Consider the following 25,363-nt stretch of genomic DNA (forward strand, 5'->3'; position numbering starts at 1 on the left):
ATCTAGGTCTAGGTTCTCAGGTGTGTTGGGGTTCCCTGGACTGGGCGAAGTGGGTGTGCTGGGTTCTGGTGATGGTGAGTGGTCTTGGTTCCTGTTAGTAAGATTCCTCCGTTTACCTTTCGCCATCTGGTAATCTCTGGAGTTAGTAGTTATAGTTGACTCTGTTTAGAGATTGTTCTTCTGGTGATTCTGTTACCGTCTATCAGCAGACCTGGGAGACAGATTCTCTCCTCTGAGTTTCAGTGCTCAGAGCACTCTCTGCTGGCAAGCTCTCTTACAGGGAAGGTGCGCAGATATCTTGTATTTGGACCTCCTCCTGGCCGAAGAAGAAGGCCCAAAACAGGACCTTTCTCAGACAGTGTGTTGCTTTGGCAGTTCCCAGGTGGTACAGACTCTCACCTAAGCAGACTAAATTCCTAAGTTCCTTGGAGTCCCGGGACCAAGATGGCGACCACTGCTGCTGTGGCTTAGGCCGCCTCCCCAGCCGGGTGGGCACCTGTCCTCCGGTCCGGAAGGTGGCCGGCTGTCCCCGGCCCACACAGGGTGCTGCCTCAGCGCCTCTGTGCTTCTGCCTGTTCCAGAAGCTGTCAGGTTCTCTGGCGCACCCTCTCACCTGTTCAGACTAATTTCCTAAGTTCGGCGGGTCCCGGACCAAGATGGCGACCGCTGCTGCTGTGGCTTAGGCCGCCTCCCCCGCCGGGTGGGCACCTGTCCTCCGGTCCGGAAGGTGGCCGGCTGTCCCCGGCCCACACAGGGTGCTGCCTCAGCCCCTCTGTGCTTCTGCCTGTTTCAGAGGCTGTCAGGTTCTCTGGCGCACCCTCTCACCTGTTCAGACTAATTTCCTAAGTTCAGCGGGTCCCGGACCAAGATGGCGACCCACAAGTTACCTTTTAAATAATAAGTTTGTGCTATAGAATAGTGCTGGAATCAACTTAGAACAGAGAATCTTCTATGCATAAGTAACTGCGAAACTGTATAACCAGGCAAAGGACAGAGATTAAATAACTGGTGAATGCCCAGTCATGAATGGGACATCTATAATTCTACTAAAAAGGCTCAAGGAACATTTCTGAGGATGAGACAGAGGGAATGTAAGAGTCTGAGGGAGGTAGGAGAGCAGTATGGAGTGTTAACTTCACAGCATTGAAATGACTTGTCCTGAACTAACAGCAGTTGTGATTGCTAGACAAGATCTGCAGGATTGTACCTGTCACTGCTCTGCCGTAACCAGGGTGGTTCTCAGGGGGAACCCATTATCTAAGGATTTATCCACAGTTGATGTTTGGTCGAGGAGGGGAGGAGGGGCACTGTCACCTTTTTATAGTGGTGTATACTCAGGGAAGGTGCACATGCTCACAGAATTTAAAGTAGCTGGGCAAAGAACAGGGTTTAATGGAAGGAAGAGGAGGATAACAGGGCAGAAGTGATAAATATAACTGAAAAACATTAAAAATTCTAAATAAAATATATAAGTTTATGCAAATAACTTGAGAGCAATTGTTAAATGTAATTATACATGAATATTAAAATTGAAAAGTGTATCATTTTTAAAGTCAATACATGGTTACTCCAAAGAACTCCTAAGGGGAAAAAAGAAACCCTAAGTATGCCAAGATTCAAATGTACTGACTGTATTTGAACACTCCATTAATTACTACTAGATAACTAGAAGAGAGATAGTATTCCATGCTACTTATTTTGAACAGACAAGGAACCTACAATCTAGGACAACTTTCTATGTGGCTTTACTTACTCAATTTTAGAATTCAGTGAAAGGGGAAAGAGTGAAGGGCATACTTAGAGTGAACTAACAACATTTCTTGTGTGGGATTTTCTGAAAGCATGATAAAGTCCACTTGACATAAACATCCAAAGTAGCAGTCAGTTTATAATCTGACGTCACATGGAGATATTTTAAATAGAAGTTAAGATGTACTGTATTTAAGAACTGGTTAAGATTTTAAGTAAAAAATAAATATGTAAAATTTTTAAATCACATTTGGAAGAATAAATACCAGATGGATTCAAAATTCAAAAGATAAATATAAAGTACTGGAGTTATTGTAATATGAGAAAGTTGTATATTCATGTAATGTTTGTATCAGAAAAATGTATTTTAAACTAGCCCCAAAGTCAGAATCTAAAAATGAAAAGAGACAGATTTTTGCTACATATCATTTTAGGACTTGTACAATAGAAGCAAATAGATGGCAGATTAAAGACTAAAGACACTCATTGACATATAAGTCAGCATATACAAGTACCCTTAAAGATGTATCATGAGCTGTCACAGAACAATAATTTTAAAAATTATGATATTCTAATGAACATGCTAAGGACCTCAGCAAATGACTCACATCTCCATGCAAAGGATATAATAACAAGATAATAACATTATTAGTAACCCAATGCAGGTTCAAATAACAAAATACCATTTTACATTAAGAGCAGTAGAATGTTTATGTGTATGTGAGAGAGATAAGAAAAGAGAGGGGGAGAGAGAAGAGATAGGGAACAGAGGAGGGAAGAAAGGAGAAAAAGCCATCACATACGGGATTAAAAGTAAACTCATGTCCTCTGCAAAAGCAGTCAGTGTTTGTAACCACTGAGCCAACTCTCGAGCTCCTAATGTTTGATCTTTCAATATAATCAACTTCAAGATGAAGCATCTCATTTTCTTTACAAGAGCCAGAAATACTGGTATAGCTTCTCCCTCTTTTCTTACCAACAAGGCTGGACTTAGAATGACCATGAAAACACGTCTCTGGATATGTGTATAAATGAGTTTCCAGAAGGTTTGGCTGAGCACAAAAGCCACACCTTGAGTATGAGCGGCCCCCTGTCAAGGGTTGGAATTCTGAACTGAATTGAAGAAAGCAGGCTGAACAGCATCATGCCCACACCCCTTTTCTTCTCTGACTGCTGATACAACACAATTTGACTAGTAGCTTCATACTCTTGCTATCATTACTTCCTCACTCTGATGGACTAACACATCAAATTATGCCAACATGGACGTTTTATAATCCTTTCTTTCTTTAAGTTGTTTTACCAAGCATCTGGTTCCCAGGAGCAGCCCCAAGTTACTAATGTAACCATTCATCCCCAAGCCATCACTGTGTTCAGTCTTAAACTCATGTTAGTCAATACATTTCCCTCTTTGCACCTGTGTGAGGTCTGTATCACCAATATCCCTACCTTTGGTTGCTAATCTTGGCTTGCTAACAGTCCAGAGATTTCATCCATGAGATAAGGCAGAGGAATGATGCTTCTGAGACAGCAAGTAACAAACCAGCTAAAATGCTTCACTGTGTTTTGTTGATCTTCATAATGTGGGTCCAGTTGCTAAAGTATCTCTTAAAGCTTTCAGCCATCTGCCCTTGTGCATGATGTCTCCATACTACTGGGTTTCCAGACCAGCAGAGCCTCTTCCTGTCACCCACATACTACCTTTAAGTACAATTTCTCCAGTGCCTTCTAAAGCTTTCAATTTGGATGTTCTGAGTTGAAGCACTTCATGTTTTAACTAACTGTCCTACACCAATGCATAGTAAAGTGGAATGACTATATTTCTAGATCTCTGTCTTCAGACAATGGTGGCATTTCCTTCTATAGCTTTTCTCCTTCTAAGCTTATGGTTTTTCTAGGCCCTTCTTTTCTGCCTGGTATGCTTTCTTTTCTGCACTTTGAAATAGTTATCTCCCATTCGTCTTTAAGATCATAGTACATTTACCCTCCAGTCAAGTGAGGTCTTTCTTCCCTTTGTCCTCTTTCAGAGCGTGACCCTACTTGGTCCTCACACTAATCACAAGTTTCTCTTAGGGCACTTTAATGTGCTTCTGCAGTTGGTTTGTTTGTTTGTTTTGTTTTGTTTTCTTTTCCCTCCTTCAACAGAATGTCATCTAGTGATATCAGTCCTTTTCCATGTCATACCACTTGACTCAAAGCCTTTAATGTGTGACATGGTTGAAACCACGTATGCAGCAAGAACATAGATTAGCATGCTGCATGTTCAAAATCCCCTAAGGTTGTTCTGCTGCTTCATGTTTTTGTCAAAATTTCTTTTGTTCATTTTTTGGCCACTCCCAGAAGGAGTAGAAGCATAATTTTAATGAACATGTCTTTGATGAGACAAAACACCAAATGTCTTTCCACATTTAATGGAATTTACTTTCAAGGATATAATTTTGCAAATATAGGCAAAGGAATCAATACAGGTAATGTTTGTTAGTTCACTACCATCAATTTTATAAATATATCTTTAGTGGATACCTGCTGTTTAATACTTAGTATCTTTTGAAAATGTCTTAAGATAGTCATTTTATTTTTAACTGAATAACTGATTAATTATATTAATTGCTTTTATTCCCGTGTCTTATGGAGCCCAAGCTGGTCTTGAACTTGCTATGGGGCTGATGGTTCTTCGACACTTCTTCCTCCTGCTTCCATCTTCCATTGTTGATATTATAGGCATGCATAAGGTAATCCTTTTTAAACAATTTTTTAACTTACTATTCACGGTTTACAGTAGTTTCAGAGTTGTATATAATTATTTCTAACACTGAATCCCTTAACAGTGTTATCATTGACAAGATAGAAAAAGACAATATATACACATTTTTAAATTATCCATTGAAATAGAAAATCATTGCTGTCTCCACCCTCCCAATTCTAGGGAGTTGGAGGCAATAGTCTCTCTCATTTTGCTTTTCCTTAGACACCACGAGCTTTATGACCCCTAGGCAGTCTTCAAGAATTCATTCTCACTGGGCTACTGGAATTTTGATGAGAGTTGTGAATTGGGATCACTTTGAAAATTATAGTGGACACTGGTTTTAAAAGGAGTTCCTCTCATTGATAGAAAAGTTAGAGTTCACATATGTGGGTAGATGCTAGGATCAGCAGGTCCATTTGCAGAGATGCGTTTTTTATTAAAACACACACTTAGGAGATTACTATGTACTGCTTTTCCATGAGGAAGTCAAAGCTTTCACTATTATATTTACTAATAGTGAGTTTTAAGCATGCCTACCTTTTTGTCAGATCTACATTAAATGAACACAGCATCCTGTACTACAGCTCCCGATAAAGCCTTACTCCTAACTGGCAGAAATCAATGGCTTTCTAATGGGGCTCCACATATCTACTTGCAGACAAGTGGTTTTTTGTCTCAGATATGTTTCCTGATAAACTTCCAGTATAAAATCCCATTTCATCTTTCATAAGAACATTCAGTGTCTCTGGATCTCCTCCCATAGGTATTGTGTTCCCCCTTCTAAGAAGGACCAAAGTATCCACACTTTGGTCTTCCTTATTCTTGAGCTTCATGTATTCTGTGACTTGTATCTTGGATATTTCAAGCTTCTGGGCTAATATCCACTGATCAGTGAGTGCATACCATGTGTGTTCTTTTGTGATTGGGTTACCTCAGTCAAAATGATATGTTTTAGTTCCAGTTTAGTACTCCATTGTGTAAATGTACATTTTCTGTATCCATTTCTCCATTGAGGGACATCTGGGTTCTTTCCAGCATCTGGCTATTATAAATAAGGCTTCTATGAACATAGTGGAGCATGTGTCCTTATTACAAGTTGAAACATCTTCTGGGTATATGCCCAGGAGTGGCATTGCTGGGTCCTCCCGTAGTACTATGTTCAATTTTCTGAGGAACCACCAAACTGATTTCCAGAGTAGTTGTACCAGCTTGCAATCCCACCAGCAATGGAGGAGTGTTTCTCTTTCTCCACATCTTTGTCAGCATCTGCTCTCACCTGAGTTTTTTATTTCAGCCATTCTAACTGGTGTGAGGTGGAATCTCAGGGTTGTTTGATTTGCATTTCCCTGATGACTAAGGATGTTGAACATTTCTTTAGGTGTTTCTTGGCCATTTGATATTCTTCAGTTGAAAATTCTTTGTTTAGCTCTGTACCCCATTTTAAATAGGATTATTTGGTTCTCTGGAGTCTAACTTCTTGAGTTCTTTGTATATATTGGAAATTAGCCCTCTATGAGATATAGGATTGGTAACAGAGACAAAGTGTGGAGCAGAGACTGAAGAAAAGGCCATCCATAGACTACCCCACCTGGGGATCCACCCCATACACAGTTACCAAACCCAGACACTATTGTGATGGCAAGAAGTACTTACTAACAGGAGCCCAATATAGCTGTCTCCTGAGAGGCTATGCCAGTGCCTGACAAATACAGAAGTGGTTGCTCTCAGCCAACCATTAGACTGAGCACAGGGAGCAATGGAGGAGCTAGAGAAAGGACCCAAGGATGTGAAGAGGTTTGCAGCCCTATAGGAGGAACAGCAACATGAATGAACTAGTACTCTCAGAGTTCCCAGGGACTAAACCACCAACCAAAGAGTACAAATAGAGGGACCCATGACTCCAGCTGCATATGTAGCAAAGGATGGCTTTGTCAGACATCAATGGGAGGACCGCGCTTGGTTCTGTGAAGGCTTGGTTTCCCAATGCAGGGGAATGCCGGGACAGGGAAACGGGAGTGGGCGGGTTGGTGAGCAGGGGAGCGGGAGGGGATAAGGTGTTTTCGGAGTGGAAACCAAGAAAGGGGATAACATTTGAAATGTAATAAAGAAAATATATAATTTTTAAAAAAAGAACTTTCAATGTAATAAAAAAATAAAGGTGTATTCTGTTTCACTTGCCTATGTTCCCACTGTTAGTCCATTGTGTTTATTTCTCCTTTTTTGTGTGTGTGTGTGTGTGTGTGTGTGTGTCTATTGAGGTATGCTCTTTATTCTTCCTCTACAATTACATTGGCTATCTATGCTCAAACTTGAATTTCATCCTTTCCAACTCATTATACTATCATGCAATTTAAATTTGACTTGTGATTTTATATAAATGTGTGCATGTATGTACACCATGAGGGTTATTACTTTTTCAACTTTATGTTCATTTTCTTGTATCTTCAGGTTACTTTAATTTTCTTGTAGTTAAATTGCTTAAATATTAGTTCATTGCCTTCTACTACTCTACCCTCTTCTCATGAGTCTAAAACGTCTGAGGACTTATTGTTCTCAATGTAAATATTGTCTCATATGAACATGAATGATCATGTTCTTTTTTTTCTAATTGTGGAAATCATGGCTTCTGTTAATGAGAACATTCAAGTATTTGAGGCCTGATATGCATACATGAGCATAACTTGGGAAGAAATGTTCACACACACACACACACACAACTGGAATTGCTGAGTTATGTGGTATTGGGTATTCAAATTCAGGATAAAACCAAATTGTTTTCATAAGGTGCTCTATAAGTTTTTAAATAAGTTGTTCTGCATACATCTACACAAATCCAAATTCTATAAAACATAAAGTTCATAAGTGTGGCATGCAATGGTCCATCTCTCTGGCTGTGTCTTAGGGTTTCTATTCCTGCACAAACATCATGACCAAGAAGCTAGTTGGTGAGGAAAGGGTTTATTCAGCTTACACTTCCATATTGCTGTTCATCACCAAGGAATTCAGGACTGGAACTCAAGCCGGTCAGAAGCAGGAGCTGATGCAGAGGCCATGGAGGGATGTTCCTTACTGGCTGGCTTCCTCTGGCTTGCTCAGCTTGCTCTCTTATAGAACCAAGACTGCCAGCCCAGAGATGGTCCCACCCACAAGTGGCCTTTCCCCCTTGATCACTAACTGAGAAAATGCCTTACAGCTGGATCTCATGGAGGCATTTCCTCAACTGAAGCTCCTTTTTCTGTGACAACTCCAGCTGTGTCAAGTTGACACAAAACTAGCCAGTACAGGCTGATACTTGCTTTCATCAGCTTACTACAAATACTGCTGTCGGTTTCTCTACTCATCTCCAACCATCTCCTTCATGAAAGTATCTCTTCTCTTAGCCCTGGGAGATGGTGTTGTCCTGCACTGCTTAGAGCCCTGAACTTTATATCTTTTTTTTCTTTTTATTTATTTATTTGTCTATGTGTTTGTTTTAAACTCCAGATTTTATTATTCCCCTCCTGGTCCACCCTTCAACTGTTCCACATCCCATACCTCCACCGCACCTCACTGTATTCAAGAGGATGTCTCTACTCCCCATCCCTACCCTACCAGACCTCTAAACTCCAGGGCCTCCAGTCTTTTGAGGGTTAGGTGCATCTTCTCTGACTAAACATGGCAGTCCTCTTCTGTATATGTGTTGCAGGCCTCATAACAGCTGGTGTATGCTATCTGGTTGGTGTTCCAATATCTGAGAGATTTCCAGGGGCCAGTTTAATCTTCCTCATTTTCTTCCAGCTTTCCCCTAATTCAACCTAAAGGGTCAGCAGTTTCTGTCCATTGGTTAGGTGCAAATATCTGCATCTGACTCTTCCAGCTGCTTGTTGGGTCTTTTGGAGGGCAGTCATGACAGGTTCCTTTTTGTGAGTGCTCCATAGCCTCAGTAATAGTGTCAGGTCTTAGGGCCTCCCCTTGAGCTGGATCCCACTTTGGGCTTGTCACCACTGGACCTTCTTTTCCTCAGGCTCCTCTTCATTTCCATCAGTGCAGTTCTTTCAGACAGGAACAATTATGGGTCAGAGTTTTGATATTGGGATAGCAGCCCCATCCCTCACTTGATGCCCTGTCTTTCTGCTGGAGGTGGGCTCTATAAGTTCCTTCTTCCCACTGTAGGGCATTTCATCTAAGGTCCCTCTCTTTGAGTCCTGAGAGTCTCTCACTTCCCACGTCTCCGGTATATTCTGGAGGGTCCCCCCAACCTCCTACCTCCCAAAGTCGCATTTTTCCATTCTTTCTGCTGGTCCTCAGAGATTTCAGTCTTTTCCCCTCACTCAATACCCGATCATGTTCCCCTCTTCACCCCCCTCATCCTCTTTTCCTCCCAGGTCTCTCCCTCCCCACTTATGGTTGCTCTCTTCTCCCTCCCAAGTGAGAATGAGGCATCCTCACTTGAGCCCTTTAGCTTGTTGACAATTGTGATTTCCATGGGCTGTATCTTGGGTATTCAGCACTTTTTGTTTTGTTTTGTTTTGGTTTGGTTTAGTTTGGTTTTTTTTGGCTAATATCTGCTTATTAGTGAATACATACCATGTATGTCCTTTGTGGTCTGAGTTACCTCACTTAGGATGATATTTTCTAGTTTCTCAGTCCTTCTTTGTGGTTGCATAGACTGGGAAGAATACCTAAGGTTGGAACTGTTGATCTGTGTCTTACTCCTCATTAACACCTTACCAAAGCATACTCGTTTTATTTATTTATTTATTTATTTATTTACATATTTTCCTCAATTACATTTCCAATGCTATCCCAAAAGTCCCCCATACCCTCACCCACACTTCCCTACCCACTCATTCCCATTTTTTTTTTTTTTTTTGGCCCTGGCGTTCCCCTGTACTGGGGCATATACAGTTTGTGTGTCCAATGGGCCTCTCTTTCCAGTGATGGCCGACTAGGCCATCTTTTGATATACATGCAGCTAGAGTCTAGAGCTCTGGGGTACTGGTTAGTTCATAATGTTGTTCCACCTATAGGGTTGCAGATCCCTTTAGCTCCTTGGGTATTGTCTCTAGCTCCTCCATTGGGAGCCCTGTGATCCATCCAATAGTTGACTGTGAGCATCCACTTCTGTGTTTGCTAGGCCCTGGCATAGTCTCACAAGAGACAGCTACATCTGGCTCCTTTCGATAAAATCTTGCTAGTGTATGCAATGGTGTCAGCTTTTGGATGCTGATTATGGGGTGGATCCCTGGATATGGCAGTCTCTACATGGTCCATCCTTTCATCTCAGCTCCAAACTTTGTCTCTGTAACTACTTCCATGGGTGTTTTGTTCCCAATTCTAAGGAGGGGCATAGTGTCCACACTTCAGTCTTCATTCTTCTTGAGTTTCATGTGTTTAGCAAATTGTATCTTATATCTTGGGTATCCTAGGTTTTGGGCTAATATCCACTTATCAGTGAGTACATATTGTGAGAGTTCCTTTGTGAATGTGTTACCTCACTCAGGATGATGCCCTCCAGGTCCATCCATTTGGCTAGGAATTTCATAAATTCATTCTTTTTAATAGCTGAGTAGTACTCCATTGTGCAAATGTACCACATTTTCTGTATCCATTCCTCTGTTGAGGGGCATCTGGGTTCTTTCCAGCTCCTGGCTATTATAAATAAGGCTGCTATGAACATAGTGGAGCATGTGCCCTTCTTACCGGTTGGGACATCTTCTGGATATATGCCCAGGAGAGGTATTGCTGGATCCTCCGGTAGTACTATGTCCAATTTTCTACTCTTAGTCTTCAAATTAGGTCAGTTTCAAGTGGAACTCTCAAGCTGCCTCAAGACTTTTACATATGGTGCTGTGGTGTGTTGCTATGATACCTACTTCTAGAAAAACAAGCTTTTAAATGAATTGCTTCTTCTGATGACTGCAATATCTCTCATGGAATCATATCCTATTTTGAGCAATCAGAATGGTGTACAAATTGTGTGACTCCCACTAACCTATTTAAAGTTCAGTTTTCTGAGTCCAAAGCCTACTTATGAGAATCAGAGCATCAGGGGTCACTCACTTATTTGCCTCCCCAAGTAAGCTCTGCTTTGCCTTTCATATCCCTTCAGATTCTGTCATTGTTATCACTTGAGTAATTGTGGCTACATTCTCTCATCTTAGTTTCCAGATCTGGCACTATTTCTTTGTGATTAAGTTATTGTCAAAGCCTTTTTAAGTATAAATTATATTCTGCTGGGCATTGTGGCATACTCCTTTCTACAAAACTCTGAAGGTAGAGATAGGTGGACCTCTGTAAGGTCAAGCCAGCCTGGTCTACACAGTAAGACCTAAGTTAGTCTGGGCTACACAGTGAAACCCTGTCTCCAATATATATCTGTCTATCTATCTATCATCTATGTATCTATGTTTCTATGTATCTATGTATCTATCTAACTATCTATCTATCTATCTATCTATCTATCTATAACTCATTAAAACTACACATATCCCTATATTGAGTCTTTCTGAGCTTTTAAGTTGTTTTTTTCCCCTCTCACTAAACTCCCAAGTGCAGTAGTCATGTCTTGATCTGTTTCTCTTCCTTCTAGGACATGGTTAATCTTGTTCACTTTTTAATATAGTTATTTTATTTTCCTGGATAGAATTCACTTGAAATACACTTTCTAGATTGCATCTTCAGGAAGAATTGGTAGATATCAGTAGATTTCTGGCAGACACCAGTCTTGCCAATTTTGGGGGACTTACGGTGGGATGTTCTTGAATTTGGGTCACAATCACTTTGGAGATCCCTTTTCTATTGAGAGCTTTTGGTGCCACTTCTAGAAAGTTGGCATTTGTCACTGGGCTCCAACAAGGAATTAGCTCAGACAAGAATATTAGAAACAGTGACTGTGGGGCTGAGCTAACTACTTTGCTGAACTAGGTGCTGAACTGCCTTAGGTGATCTCTTTGCTCACTATTTTGCTTAATTATTACCTCCTGTGGTCCTTTGGCTTCCCCCTTTGCCTGATTACTATCGTTTGTGATCTCTTTGTTTACTACTTTGCTTGATGACTTTGTCTTTGTTCTAAGAACTGACCATGTGTTCTGAATGCACCTAGAATGATATAAAAGCAGGCTGGAGTAAAATAAAGCTGTTTTAGCGTCAGTGCGGTCTCCAGTTATGTTACAGTTTTGTCTAATTTTCTTAGTCTTTTCAATCTTCATCCCTCCCTTGAGGCCCCGATGACTGACTGAGCTGGCTTGGTCACTTTCCCCTCTAGCTTGCCTTTCTCTGGAACAGCTTTCAAGGTCCTAACACAAAAATGCAATCTAGTTTATGATCACTAGAGGCCAGCTTCATATGTTTGATTTCCTAACATGAATGTGTCAAACCCCAAAGGATACTCAGAGGCTCCCTGTCTATTTTTAGGCTTCTAACCATTAAGGAGGAAGACCATTCTCAAAAGTGATAGTCATTTGTCTGCATTTCAACCTCCGTTATACAGCGCTGAGCTTAGAAAACATTCTACAGTTTGCTCAATAGGAAAACTAACCAAATGAAACCACTAACACACCACTTCGTAAAGTTTCAGATCTGGGCATGATTATTTTCTGTGCAACCCAAATCTGAGATTCATACCTTTTAAGAACTTTGAACTCATGGGATCTTTATGAAACAAAACTCAGAATTCTAGAAAATTCAAAGAGGAACAATCATTCACAAATTCTGTCTCTTAGGAGAAAACTTGTCAAAGAAGGAATGTGACAGTTTTAAGGAGGGGAAGCACAAAAACTCACTTGGAAAATACATCTGGAGTTGATAGTAAATGTGTACACACACACACACACACACACACACACACACACACACAAACACACACAAATCAGGTCGTTTAAACCTGGATTCTTCTAGGTTTAAATTGAGTTGTGCTCTTCATATTTCTTGGCAATGACATTGAGAGTGGGTGGTGTGGATCCCACGTAGAATGCCAATGACGCACAACTCTGCAGAAAGCACGTAGCTTTTCAAATCTGTATCTTTCATCTCATCCTTTACACGCTTTCTTTTCCCCTGATTCTTTGTTGAATAGTTTATCAGAAAACCCGAAATCTCATGCAAACCATTTCTCTCTAGTAACCTTCAGAATGAAGGGGCTGTTGCAGAATATGAATGCATTTGGTTTAAAATTGTTTAAACACTCTAAGTATTTTGCATCTATGTAGGAAGTGTTTTTTTCTTTCCATTTTTTTTTTCTTTTTTTGGACTTCAAAAAAGCTGTCAGTGAAACTCTGATAATGACACTTACTGTCAAACTTATCATCCCTCAATTATGTTAACACCTCCTTTTGAAGTTTTCTTTTTAACATGAAAACACAGTTTATTATAAAAGGTCTCCACAGAAGCTGGAAGTGTTCAAAGGCCCCCAACAGGCTACTCTTAAGAGAACTGTAGTCAAGGAAAACTTAATATTCACATCATGAACAAGTTCATTTTCACTGTGTTATGAGAAAAAAATCAGAAGAAAGCACACAGTCTGTAAAAATATGCAGCCACCATAATTTTAGTGTCTGAACCAATCCCTTAGGGCCTTCCTGAAAATCCCTTCAACATCTCCAAGCAGAAGATCTTTTAGCTTCAAGGCATGGATGCCTATGTTTTACTAATTCAATTATAATCAGCTCCCCTGTATCTGTCTATGAGACATACAATTCATGGTCTTTATTTTTCTAGCTATAAGCGATTTCACACTCTTCTATCTATTTAAATAGTCAAGTTATCTTCCAAACATTGGTTATAGGAGGACATTGACATCATGGCTATGCCTTTAAATATGCTCTTGCAAGTCTTAAGAGCCATGAATTGAGATGGTTAGTTATGTCTCTACCCATGTCTTTTTTTTTTCTTTTTCTTTTTTTTTGACTTTTTCTTGTCACTATCTGTGCTAGCTGATGTTGAGCATTCCCAGTTGCCTCCTTCATGGGCTTACTCATGATTGAGGACTTGAATGTATTGGTTCCTATCTGCTCTTACTCTTCTCCTTGAAACTACATTGCACAGGGAAGACTTTCTTGCATCCCCTTCATGCCACTCTTTTGTCTTTGGACTACACTGTCATGAGCACTTTTAAATTCTTGAATCATGTATACCATTTACCCGAAAATGTTGTATTTTCTACCTTGTTATCTGATGAAGGCAAACAAAGAGGTATTTCTTAAGCAAAGACTGATGTTCTGATATGCTTTGTGTATAGGTAGCAAATGTTAACACATTCTATAGACCCATCACTAGCTATCTTCTATCTATCTATCTATCTATCTATCATCTATCTATCTATCTATCTATCTATCATCTATCTATCATCATCTTCATTATTATCTCTTACACACACGCGCGCGCACACACACACACACACACACACACACACATACACACATTGTGACCACTGTAAATGAAAGTTTCTGAAAAGGACCACACCATACATTGAACCTTCTGCAAAGGTAGTAAATGGATTAGAACTTCAATGACTGTGGAGAGGCTGGGATATCACAGTTCCAGAGTCTAGTTAGAATATATCTTCTGATATATTTGGGTCAGTTAAAGGCCATTGCTGCCCACCTCTGTCTGACTTAGCATTCTTGTGAACAAAATCTTTTGGAAAGGACTCATTTAACACACCACTAGCTTTTACAAACCAAAAGGCTTAGAGTATCAAAGGGGGCCTGTAACAGATTTGAAACAGATTTAGTTTTGTTTTAACCATCTTATCTAGTGTGCCTGCCAAGTTATTTGAAAAATTACTTGATTTATGACTTTTTTTCTGTCACTATTATAAAATTTTATCAAAACTGTTACCATGTTGGAATGTGGGCTTTGGAGGTAAACCTGCCTGTGTTCCTTAGTCACTCATGTTTGGCTCTAGAATAAACTCTAGTTATTTCCTTTGAGATGAGAGCTGTGGTTTTGAATTGGCAAAATATATTTTGAACTTCTTGTTTCACATTTTGAGCATGTGAGAATTTATAATACTCTTCTCATTCAACTAGATTCTATCATTTCCTAGTTTTTCCCTTGAGTAGAGCTATGTCATTCTTCACTTAATAAAATTTCTGTGCATTTTTTCAAGAGGGTACAGCATCCTGACACTCCAATAAGCTAACATTAAGTGCATTTTTCCTGATTAAAAATCAACTTTTCTTGTTGATTGGTTTGATTAGCTTCTTGTCATTGAACTTTTGGTTTCTACATGCTTCATTCACATGTTGATCTCACAGATTAGAAATGGGAGGGTCATGGTACAGGCATATGCTCTGCACCGATCACAGACAGCATTACTTATTATACCCTGTGATACCAGTAAAAGTAAGTCTGCCTCATGACCTTGGGGAAGGATCCCTTTAGCCTAGAGGCATATTCCTTAAAATTTCCTCTTTGCCAGGACACCGCACTTTCCAAAATGGTATCTTCTAAACTGTGTATGTAGTTAACATAAAAGTTTTCCTAAAATGTAAGCATAACTTAAAATATTTACCAAACTAAGAAATTTATTTTGTAGCACCTATTTTTAGAAATATATTTTCTATTTTAAGTAGGTGAATAAGTATAGATTAGGGGATATATATTGTCTTACCTTTTCCTACCTTTTAAGTCTATCTTAGACTTTACACCACACTCTAGAGTTTTAGTTAGGGTTTCTGCTAATGTGTTTAAACACCAAGAAGAAAAACAAGTTGGGAGGAAAGGGTTTGCCTTGCTTAAACTTATCTATCTTATCAGAGTTCATCATGAAAGACAATCATAGAAGAAACTCCAGCAGAGCAGGAAGCTGTAGGCAAGAGTTGATGCAGAGGCCATGGAGGGGTGCTGCTTACTGGCTTGCTCCCCATAGGTTTTTACTACTCTCTTTATATAACCAGTCCTAGGATGGCACCATCCACAAGGGGCTAAGTCCTTCCCAATCATTTGTCTAGAAAAATGCCCTACAGACTTGCCTTCAGCCTGATCTTTTGGAGGCAATTTCTCAGTTGAGATTTTTTTTTTCTCTCAATTGACTTCACCTTGTGTCGAGTTGACATAAATAAAACTAGCCAGTACATCCAGTCCTAGAGCATGCCTAATTTTCAGTCTTTTAAGGACATTTCAAACAGCAATTAGACCAGTAAATACATCATAATCGGTTCTCTCTCTTTCTCTCTCTCTCTCTCTTTCTTAACACAATCCTGTCACATTATTTTTGATCTTTGGATCATACTAACACGATTGTTCTTTATTGATAAGTCCTATATGCTATTTACCTGACAATTGTGTACTCTCTAATTTTGTTTTCTGACTTAGGACCTACGTTCATAAATAAAGAGATATTCTGTAAGGGGGAAAAAAAGCTGCTCTGATGACTCTTATTTGTTTATTTATTTATTTTTTATTTCAAATAGGCAAAGCATAAAATGAAATTTTTGGAACTTTCTTCCCGAGTGCATTTGATTTTCTCTTCTGGTGTATAAATACAAAACAAAACAACAAAGACAACAACAAAACCTTAAAAAAAAAAAAAGAAAAATCCATTCAACCATCAAAAATGAGTTCTTGATAACATGTGCTAAAGCAGAATCAATTACTTTCTCCACTGAGGAGGCAGGAAGGGGTAGTGCTATAGGTTACATAGATAAAACACTGCAAATGCCAGGACATCTGACAGGGAAGGGTTGCCACCATGCCATCTAGGACATGCTTTTATTTCAGCTCTCAGGTCACATTCTAAGTTAAAAGAGACTGATGATCCCTCTGGAACTCACTAAGACATACCCCCAGTGGCTCCTCCCTCGCAGTGGCTCCTCCCTCGCAGTGGCTCCTCCCCCGCAGTGGCTCACCTATGCTAGCCAAGATCTACAAAAACAGGGTAGTATTACTAAACAGCATCATGTTTCCTTCTCAAAGCATACCAAGCGGGTCAAAGAGCTTATCAGAGAATGAGGTGGACTCATTCCAATGTGTGTTTTCAATGCCTGCAGGATGCTACCAGGTTTGCAGTGTGCCTAGAATATTGCTCTTCATGCTTCAGCACGGAGTGGAGAGGGTTTTTTTTTTTCCACCTAAGAACTATATGATGTGACTTATGAACATCATAAAATTATTTTGAAAGTCAAATTATTTTATAAGCTCTTTTAAAATTAACAAATTTTGTGAACGAATGATAAAAAGAAAAGAGGAAACAGGAAATGAATTCATTTAGGGAAAATGTCTCAAATAATCTACTTACTTTCTTCCTGTTTAATTTGCAAAAATTGAAATGAGAATTGGGTCCCATGGTCTAATCCTTGGTCTAATGACTGGCAGAAATTGTTTTAGAAATTAAATAATGGGACCAGTAAAATTGCTCCTTGGAAAAAGGAACGTGTGGACAAGCCTGGCAGCCTCACTTCCCTGGAGGGAGAGAAACATTTTACAAGTTGTTGTTCAGCCTCCACATACTACCAGAGCACACACGTGCCCCATCACCATTCACAGAGGAGGGGAGACATAGTCAGACTGACATACACACACAAAGAAAGAGACAGACAGACGGCTGAGAGACAGAGAGACTGAGAGACAGAGATGGAAAGAAAGACAGAGACAGAAAGAATGTCAGAGAGACAGACAGAGAGAGACAGTCAGACAGAGAAAGAGACAGGAATAAATTAATAAATGTTTCAGTTAGCTTTTCTACTGCTGCAACAAAACACCGCACAGAAAAACATCCTGAGCAGTACAGCAAAATCAACATGAAGTACAACAAAAGCCTCTTGGGGAGGACAGATTTGTTTCATCTTATAGCTTAGAGTGCATTACTCCAGAAAGTCAGGGCAAGAATTCAAGGCACTTGCCCAGAAGTGGCAACACCCACAATGCAATGGACCCTCTCTTACATCAATCACTAATTTAAAAAAATACCAGGACCTAATCTGGTGGAGGGATATTTTCAAACGAGGTTCCCCCTTCCCAAAGGACTCTTTCTTCTGTCAAGTTGATACAAATTGGCACGCATAATAAGAAAATAAGTAAATGTAATAACAATGAAGACATTAAAATTGTCGGGGTGCTTCCAGACTAGTCTGAATTATCAGAGATATACACATAGCTGATTGATCTCACCTCTTACTGTATTCTGCTGGATTGAGCTTCCTAATCGATTCAAATTGTAGCCTACTCACTCCGCTCCTTTTTAAAACCTGTTAGAACTTGGTTGTATCTGTGATATAGAATGTAAGCATAGATCTTTCAATCTGACTCTGAAAGACAAATCCTGGAGACCAGTGTCCTGAAAACAGCCTTCTAGTTTCTGTTTGTTGTTGTTCCTTGTAATCTACCTGCTTCTATGTAACAAAGCACCCCAGAGGACTGTGATTCTAAGTAATGATTCCTGTCTCTGGGGATTAGGAACTCTTTCAGTCTCCCTTGGCCACTGTGGGCTCCAACTAATGTTAGCTGTGATCACTTGGGCACACACTTTTGACCAGAACAAGACTGAGAGCTCCAGTAAACCAAGCTGGGCTGTTTAGATTGTTTTCAGATTTCTCTGGCCAAATGGTCTATCTACTAGGTAGTTTCTGTACGTTTTCATTTCAGTGATTTAACCTTTCTAGTGTCATCAGACAATGATTGTATTTTTTTGTAGTCCTCCATAGTAATTTCCTTGCTGTGCTCCAATTTCCCACTAATAGTTTCTTATTTCTCCTCACACATCCACCTTACTTGCTACAAAGACATTAACATGTATTTTATGTTTTTATTATGGTGGAAATCAATTAAATTATTGTTCTCTATCAATAAAGTGATTTTTTTGAGAAATAAGGATACCCAATATAGCACATCTTCTAACATCTAAGTGTTTTCTTAAGTTTGGGTTTCCAGACCCAATTAGTGTACACACACACACACACACACACACACACACACAAACCTGCCCTCTAAACCCATGTGCATACAGCGTACACAACATGCACATAAACTCACATACATACGTACATGCATGCACATTCACACACATGTGCATATGCACACACACATACATACACCATTAATGAAACTAAATATTCAGTAAATAGCAACTATTGTTTCTTCTGTTCTCCTCTCTCCACTATTATACTATACACATTCCTATGAATTCAAGAACTCTGTGGACCTCAAAGCCAGCTTTGTATTAGACATGAATATCATGAACAATTTGACTTACCCTAGAAACAGAAGCTTCACTTAATAGTACAAATAGTTATATAGTGAACTTCATTTACAGAGTATGAGGGAAAATGATTTATTTGCACATATTTGCACATATACACAAAATTTATAGGTGTTCACAGAGTTTTTAATTTGAATGAAAACCCAGCTCATTTTATGATTTAGCTATAAACATCTGGACACTGAGAATGTGGTAGCTCTTTTCTCTGATTTGTGATTTAAGACTCATGTCTGAAGACCTGTGGAAAACATATTTAACGGTCAGATGTTGAAAGCATTCCTTTTAGGTTAAGAAACAAGACAGGAATCTTATCACTTCTATTTACAATATGCTACAGGGGCACATTAGTGCAACAGGTAAGGAGAAACACAGAGGCCATGAACACTAGAAAGCAAAAGGAAGAAACTTGCATTGAATTGGAATAGTAATAAGACTCTGAGTAAAGCCCAAAGACAATCTCAAATGAAAGTATACAGATAATAATGGAATAGTAGGTTTTAGAAGGAATAAATCCAGATAAAATGTTGTTACAAAAGGGAGATGAAAACCTTTGTCACTTAGGACAGCAGGAATGAACCTTTGAGATGTCATAGAAAGTGAAAGAATCACAAACAAGCACACACACACACACACACACATATGCAATCACACACATATGAACACACATAAGCACACATGCACAAGCACAAACATATATGCACACATGCACATACACTCATGTGTATACACAAAGACTCAAAAGGTGCATTCAGATCATGCTCCCAAACAAAACAAAACAAAACAAAACAAAACAAAACAAAACAAAACAAAACAAAAACCACCAAAATCCCTTGTCCACTAAGATTCACTTTCAGGTCTCCCTTTAAACTCCTCCCCACAAATTAGACTAACACATCTCTCCCGATTTCTCTCTGGGTAAATAGACTCGACCATACCAGAAGTTTAATCTGAATGAAGTCAAATATGTCATCTTTCCCTTGGCACTTTTTCAAGCTCCTTCATTTTGTGTAGCCCTTGATCTCTTTTTAGTATTAATAGTATTTTCTTTGTCTGCATCTCATGGTTGTTTTTCCTTTAGGCTACTGAATTTGAAAGAGAACAAGAAGGCAGGATTTATAGGGAGGAAGGGTAGGGGAAAAGGATGGGATTATATTGTAATCTCAAAATAAAAGAAAGGAAATAATGTACAGGCGCTGTATGCATCCTTAAGAATGGGGCACCCCCCAACACACACACATACACACACACACACACACACACACACACACACACACACACACACACGTTTCACCAAATGTCCTCAATGGTACCACTGCGTATATAGCTTACTCACTGAAACTACCACCTGGTCTTTGGATGGTGATACAATGTGTCTGTCTTGTGATCATTTTTCGTCTTGAGACTGGACTTTGGTATTCACATGACATATTTCTATTTTTACTGTCTTTTGATTTCAAAGATTCTTAAAAAATACACTATTGTAATGAAATTTAATGTCCTTTGGAATTACAATATAATCCACTGAACACATTTGAAAGTCCTCTTTGACATGTTTGTTTTTCAAAAACTTTAGTTTGACATTTAATCTAATATTAGAGTGGAAAGCAAGGTTATGATACCACATCTAAAGTTTATAAGGTCATTTCACCTTGAATTGCTATTTGCAATACAGATTGTAACCTGCTGTTGCTCATAAAGATATTTACTGAGCATTTAAACTTGTATTATAGGGTTGTTAAGTATTAAAATCTGCTTTGATTTGTGGTCTTCCATTCTGTAAATCTTTTATATCTAAAGTTTATATCATATTACTGTAGGTATTATAGTTGCTAGGAACCTATGAAGTAACTTTTAAAAATCCATTTTTATGCAAGTATTTGCATTTAAATGTTAATTATTAATGGGGCTTATACAAGTCCGGGGATGTGTATGAAGGTCAGAGGACAGCTCTGTAGAGTTGGTTGGTTCTCCTAACTTTTTGTTGGTTCCTTGGATTGAACTTTAGTTGTTGCATAACTTTACCACTGTGTTATGTTGCCATTTTTCCAATCTTCAGATTTAAGTTCTTTAAGCTTAAGAAGTAATTTTGTGTATAGACAACCAAACTCCCATATTTAGCACTTATACGTCACAGGTGGACTTCACAAGGTTTTATTTTGTTTCTTCAGGATTTAGATTAGATCTATATTTCTCTGAGGTTGTCCAGAACTTAGCAACACAACAGTTTTAAATTACTTTTTAAAATTTCTACTTTTAAAAATATTTCTACTTTTAAAAATATTTCTACTTTTTAATTGATACTTTTTTTCCCTTTCTTTCTCTCCTTTCTTCCTTCCACCTAATATATTTGTTACAATGTGCTGACTTTCCCTTTCTACTGTATCTTCTAAATTCTGGGTTCTCACATACTTAAGATGGCAAAAGGAAAACTCAGATGTTGATAAATATGTAGAAATGTCATATGATCAAATACCCCAAATGTAAATAGAGCCAAATAACAATTTGATTGTGAAATATACATGGCTTAGTCTATGACACAGAACACAGCTTTAAACAAGTAGATGTCCTACTGGGAAGTTCATAAAACATGAATCATTAAGAATTCTGTGATATTTTATGATACCATAGGAATCATTTACTCTATGATCGATGCCATAGGTTTTGTCAAACAACCTCATACTTGTTTCATATTTCATCTCTCTAGGTACAGGAATTATAAGTGGCTTACTCTTGTTTTTATTTCTTGTTGTTTGTCAAGATGCTCTTTATATTTTTTTTTCTACTAAAATATCTGGACATACTTTATTAAGAATAAGACACCAATAAAATCTAATTAAGAATTCATTGAAGCAGTCAAGGCTTAGTGATAAGTTGTTTTGTGATTACTGAACTGTGAATGCATGGCAGGTTAGCTCCTGTAGTACTTTAGAACTTAAGAATATATCACTATTGTGGATGCCAACAAGAGCTTGCTGACAGGAGCCTGATATAGCTCTCTCCTGAGAGGCTATGCCAGTACCTGACAAATACAGAAGTGAATGCTCACAGCCATCCATTGACTGAGCATAGGGTCCACAATGAAGAAGCCAGAGAATGGACCTAAGGAGCTGAAGGGGTTTGCAGCCCCATAGGAAGAACAACAATATGAACTAACCAGTACCCCCAGAACTCCCAGGGACTAAACCACCAACCAAAGATTACGCATGGTAGGACTCATCGCTCCAGCCTCATATGTGGCAGAGGATGGCCTAATTGGACATCAATGGGAGGAGAGGCCCTTGGTCCTGTGAAGGTTCTATGCCCCTGTGTCGGGGAATGCCAGGGCCAGGAAATGGGAGTGGGTGAGTTGGTGAGCAGAGGGAGGGGGCATGGGATGGGGGAAGGGGTTTTCAGAGGAGAAACCAGGAAAGGGGATAACATTTGAAGTGTAAATAAAGAAAATATCCAATAAAAACAAAAGAAAAAAGAATATATCACAATTGCTAAAAGACAAAAGGTTCTTGCTGATGTGGATTAATTTCTTTGGTAATCAGGTACTCTGCCTTTGTCAAGACGAGCTGTTCTCCTTGTGAGCTTTATAGCTCTCTGGTCTAATCATGCTCTCTCTCTTTTTCAACCTTCCACTTCATTCTCTGGCTTACTGTTGCAGTATAAAGCCAATCTTAAATTTCCAAGTATTTAGGGAGCTCTATTGAAAATGGATTCACCTCTTGTTATCCACTTCTGTAACTGTCCAGGTTACGGTGTCTCCACCAAAGCTATCAACATTTTCCCACCGTGTTTACTAATTACAAATCACTACATTCAGATCCCTGCTTTAATTTCTTCTTCTTTGACTTTGTATTTTTATGTCCTAATTACTACCTTACTTTTGTTTTAATGAACTTTAGCAACACAGAAGAAATAACAGTTGTGGCCAAGATACTGTGCAAAAGATGGACACCGTTTGTACCTCTACACTGCATTTACAATATGTTTGTGGGCTTCCACTTAGTACCTATTCAGCTGACACCGTATGGCAAGGAAGGTTGATTAGCTGTGATCCTCCTAATATATCTGAACACTTCAGTTTAAAATAGACTGAGTGCTAAGAAAAATCTTAACATTCCATGTGTGAGCCCATTATACTTTAATTATAAATTAAGCCATGCCAAGCCTCATGAATAACCTAATCACTGATAAATAATTGCATTTTGCCTTCAAAGGACCAAGTGAACTTCAAACAGGCAGTGATAAGGCCATGAGTCCATTTTAGAATAAATTTATTAAATGAGGAAAGACATAAAACCATGACTTACTAATCAATTTTGATATTTTTTTTCTTTTTCACGGGAACAAGGTATAGTGGAATGAATAAAGTTTTTTTCTGGGATTTATTTATTTTATTTTTTATTTTTTGGAAACAGTTCTAACTTCTGTGAATTTATATGTGTAGCATCTACAGCACAAAAAATACTTATTTTAAATTGGAGTTTGCTGATTTGCATATTACACTGTATTTTTCTAGTTCTTACTAAACTGTGGTTTCAAATTAAAACAGGCTTTTCTTTTTTCTAAAAAGCTTCTAGGTTAAGATGGGTTTTCGTTGTTAGTGGTGGTAGTGTTGGTGCTAGTGTGATTGTGTGTGTGTGTGCGTGCGCGCGCGCGCCTGCCAATGGGTACAAGACCCACGAAAGACAATAAAGCATCTTTTTCCTGGAGTTACAGGCGGTTATGAACCACTTCTGTAGGTCCTAGAAGCTGTACTCAGATCTTCTGTAACTGCAAGGCAGTGAAGTATCTCTCCAGCCCCTTATGTGAGTTATTGTTAAGTAAAAGCCTAGAGTTTGTCTTTCCATCTCCCTGTAGTTACTTATGTAACTTCCCGTCTCTTCAAGAATTTCTCTCCTGCGCCCTAGAAAGCCCAGTCATTCATGTTCCACAATCAGTGCAGATAACTTCTGTTCCTTTCCTCCCATTGCCTCTACCCTGCATTATCCCTGCAGCTGATCAAAGCTTGCTTTGGGACCAGAGCCCAGCCTGAGAGACCAGCAGCCACTCTTATTTTGAAGTGTCAAAGAAACTTGCTTCCAGCTCCCTCTACCTCCTGGTTACTGTCAGTGCTTCCATATCCTTGACTCACTGTTGATGATGCCTGCCCAGGCAATGGCACCAGGCCCTATCCTGAGCCACCTGACAGTTCTGTAACCTGACAACCCAGCGATGTGTACCTTAGCTGAGCGCAGCACTCACCACAGCTGCTGGTTCCCAATCAGTCTGTGTGAAATGAAAAGAGAAATGAATTCCTTGAATATGCACTGAGAATTTGTAAGCTTTCAAGGAAAGTTTCTTTGGGTTCAAGTTATTGCAAGTTCTTGTTCTAGGCAGAGCTGCTTCTCTCTGTGGCCTTTATATCCCCTCTCCTGCCACCAGGCAGTAGTATCAGAATGGAATTGGGACCCAGAGTCATCAAGCCTCCTCTTCACACAGTGGTATTATTGGCTGTAGGTGGGTTTCCTTCCAGGATATTTTTCTCGGCATTTGCAGTTGCAGTTCCATGGCAGGAAGTAAGGCGTTCCAGGTGTCTAGTGAGTAGAGGACAGAGAAGATGTTAAACAGCCTTCAGTACAAAGGGCATGTCTTAGTCAGGGTTTCTACTCCTGCACAAACATCATGACCAAGAAGCTAGTTGGGGAGGAAAGGGTGTATTCGGCTTACATTTCCATACTGCTGTTGATCATCAAAGGATGCAGGACTGGAACTCAAGCAGATCAGGAAGCAGGAGCTGATGCAGAGGCCATGGAGGGATGTTCTTTACTGGCTTGCCTCCCCTGGCTTGCTCAGCCTGCTCTCTTATAGAACCAAGATTACCAGCCCAGAGATGGTCCCACCCACAAGGGGCCTTTCCCCCTTGATCACTAATTGAGAAAATGCCTTACAGCTGGATCTCATGGAGGCATTTCCTCAACTGAAGCTCCTTTCTCTGTGATAACTCCAGCTGTGTCAAGTTGACACAAAATCTAGCCAGTACAGGGCAGTTATGCATAACAGGGAATTATCCATCTCTCTCAAAATGCCACTTGTGAAAAGGTTGAGAGTCTGTCACAGAGGGATGGGATGAGAAGGGCAGTCACAATGCACTTATAACAAAGAAATCCTACAACCCCAATCTATTTCTGGGTGATGCACACCAAATAAAAGCTATTGGTAGTGGTCTGAAGTGAACTCTCTGTAGAGCTAATTCTAGTTGAAGAAGGAGGATGTGGCATTCAGTTCTCAATGCAATAGTAGGACAGAGTGTGTGGAATGGTGAGGAGGAATGCAGGTATTGGAGTCATTCTTACCCTACCCCATCTACATGGAGTGAGATCTTGATCATGCCACCCTTGGAAATGTCTTGTGCTCCAGTCCCTCCACGTGCTTGGCTCTTCTCTCATTTAATTTCCATTCGTAAGTTTCAGAGTGCAGGACCAGACAAAGACAGCAGTGATGGCACTTGTCAGGCTGAAAAGTATTCAGTCAGAAAAACTCCCAAGCTAGAGTCATAAGTTCAGACTAAGTCATAGAAGCAGTGAATACATGTTGGTTTATTGATCACCCTTGAACAACAAAAGTACATGTCATGTGACTGCCTTTTTTGTCAAGGAACTTGGAAGCATGGACCTTAGCAGATTTTAGTTCAGATTAAAAGATTACATCGGATGGATATC

The sequence above is a fragment of the Mus musculus genome, chromosome 2, assembly GCF_000001635.26.
Source record: "Mus musculus strain C57BL/6J chromosome 2, GRCm38.p6 C57BL/6J".
Taxonomy (NCBI): Eukaryota; Metazoa; Chordata; class Mammalia; order Rodentia; family Muridae; genus Mus; species Mus musculus.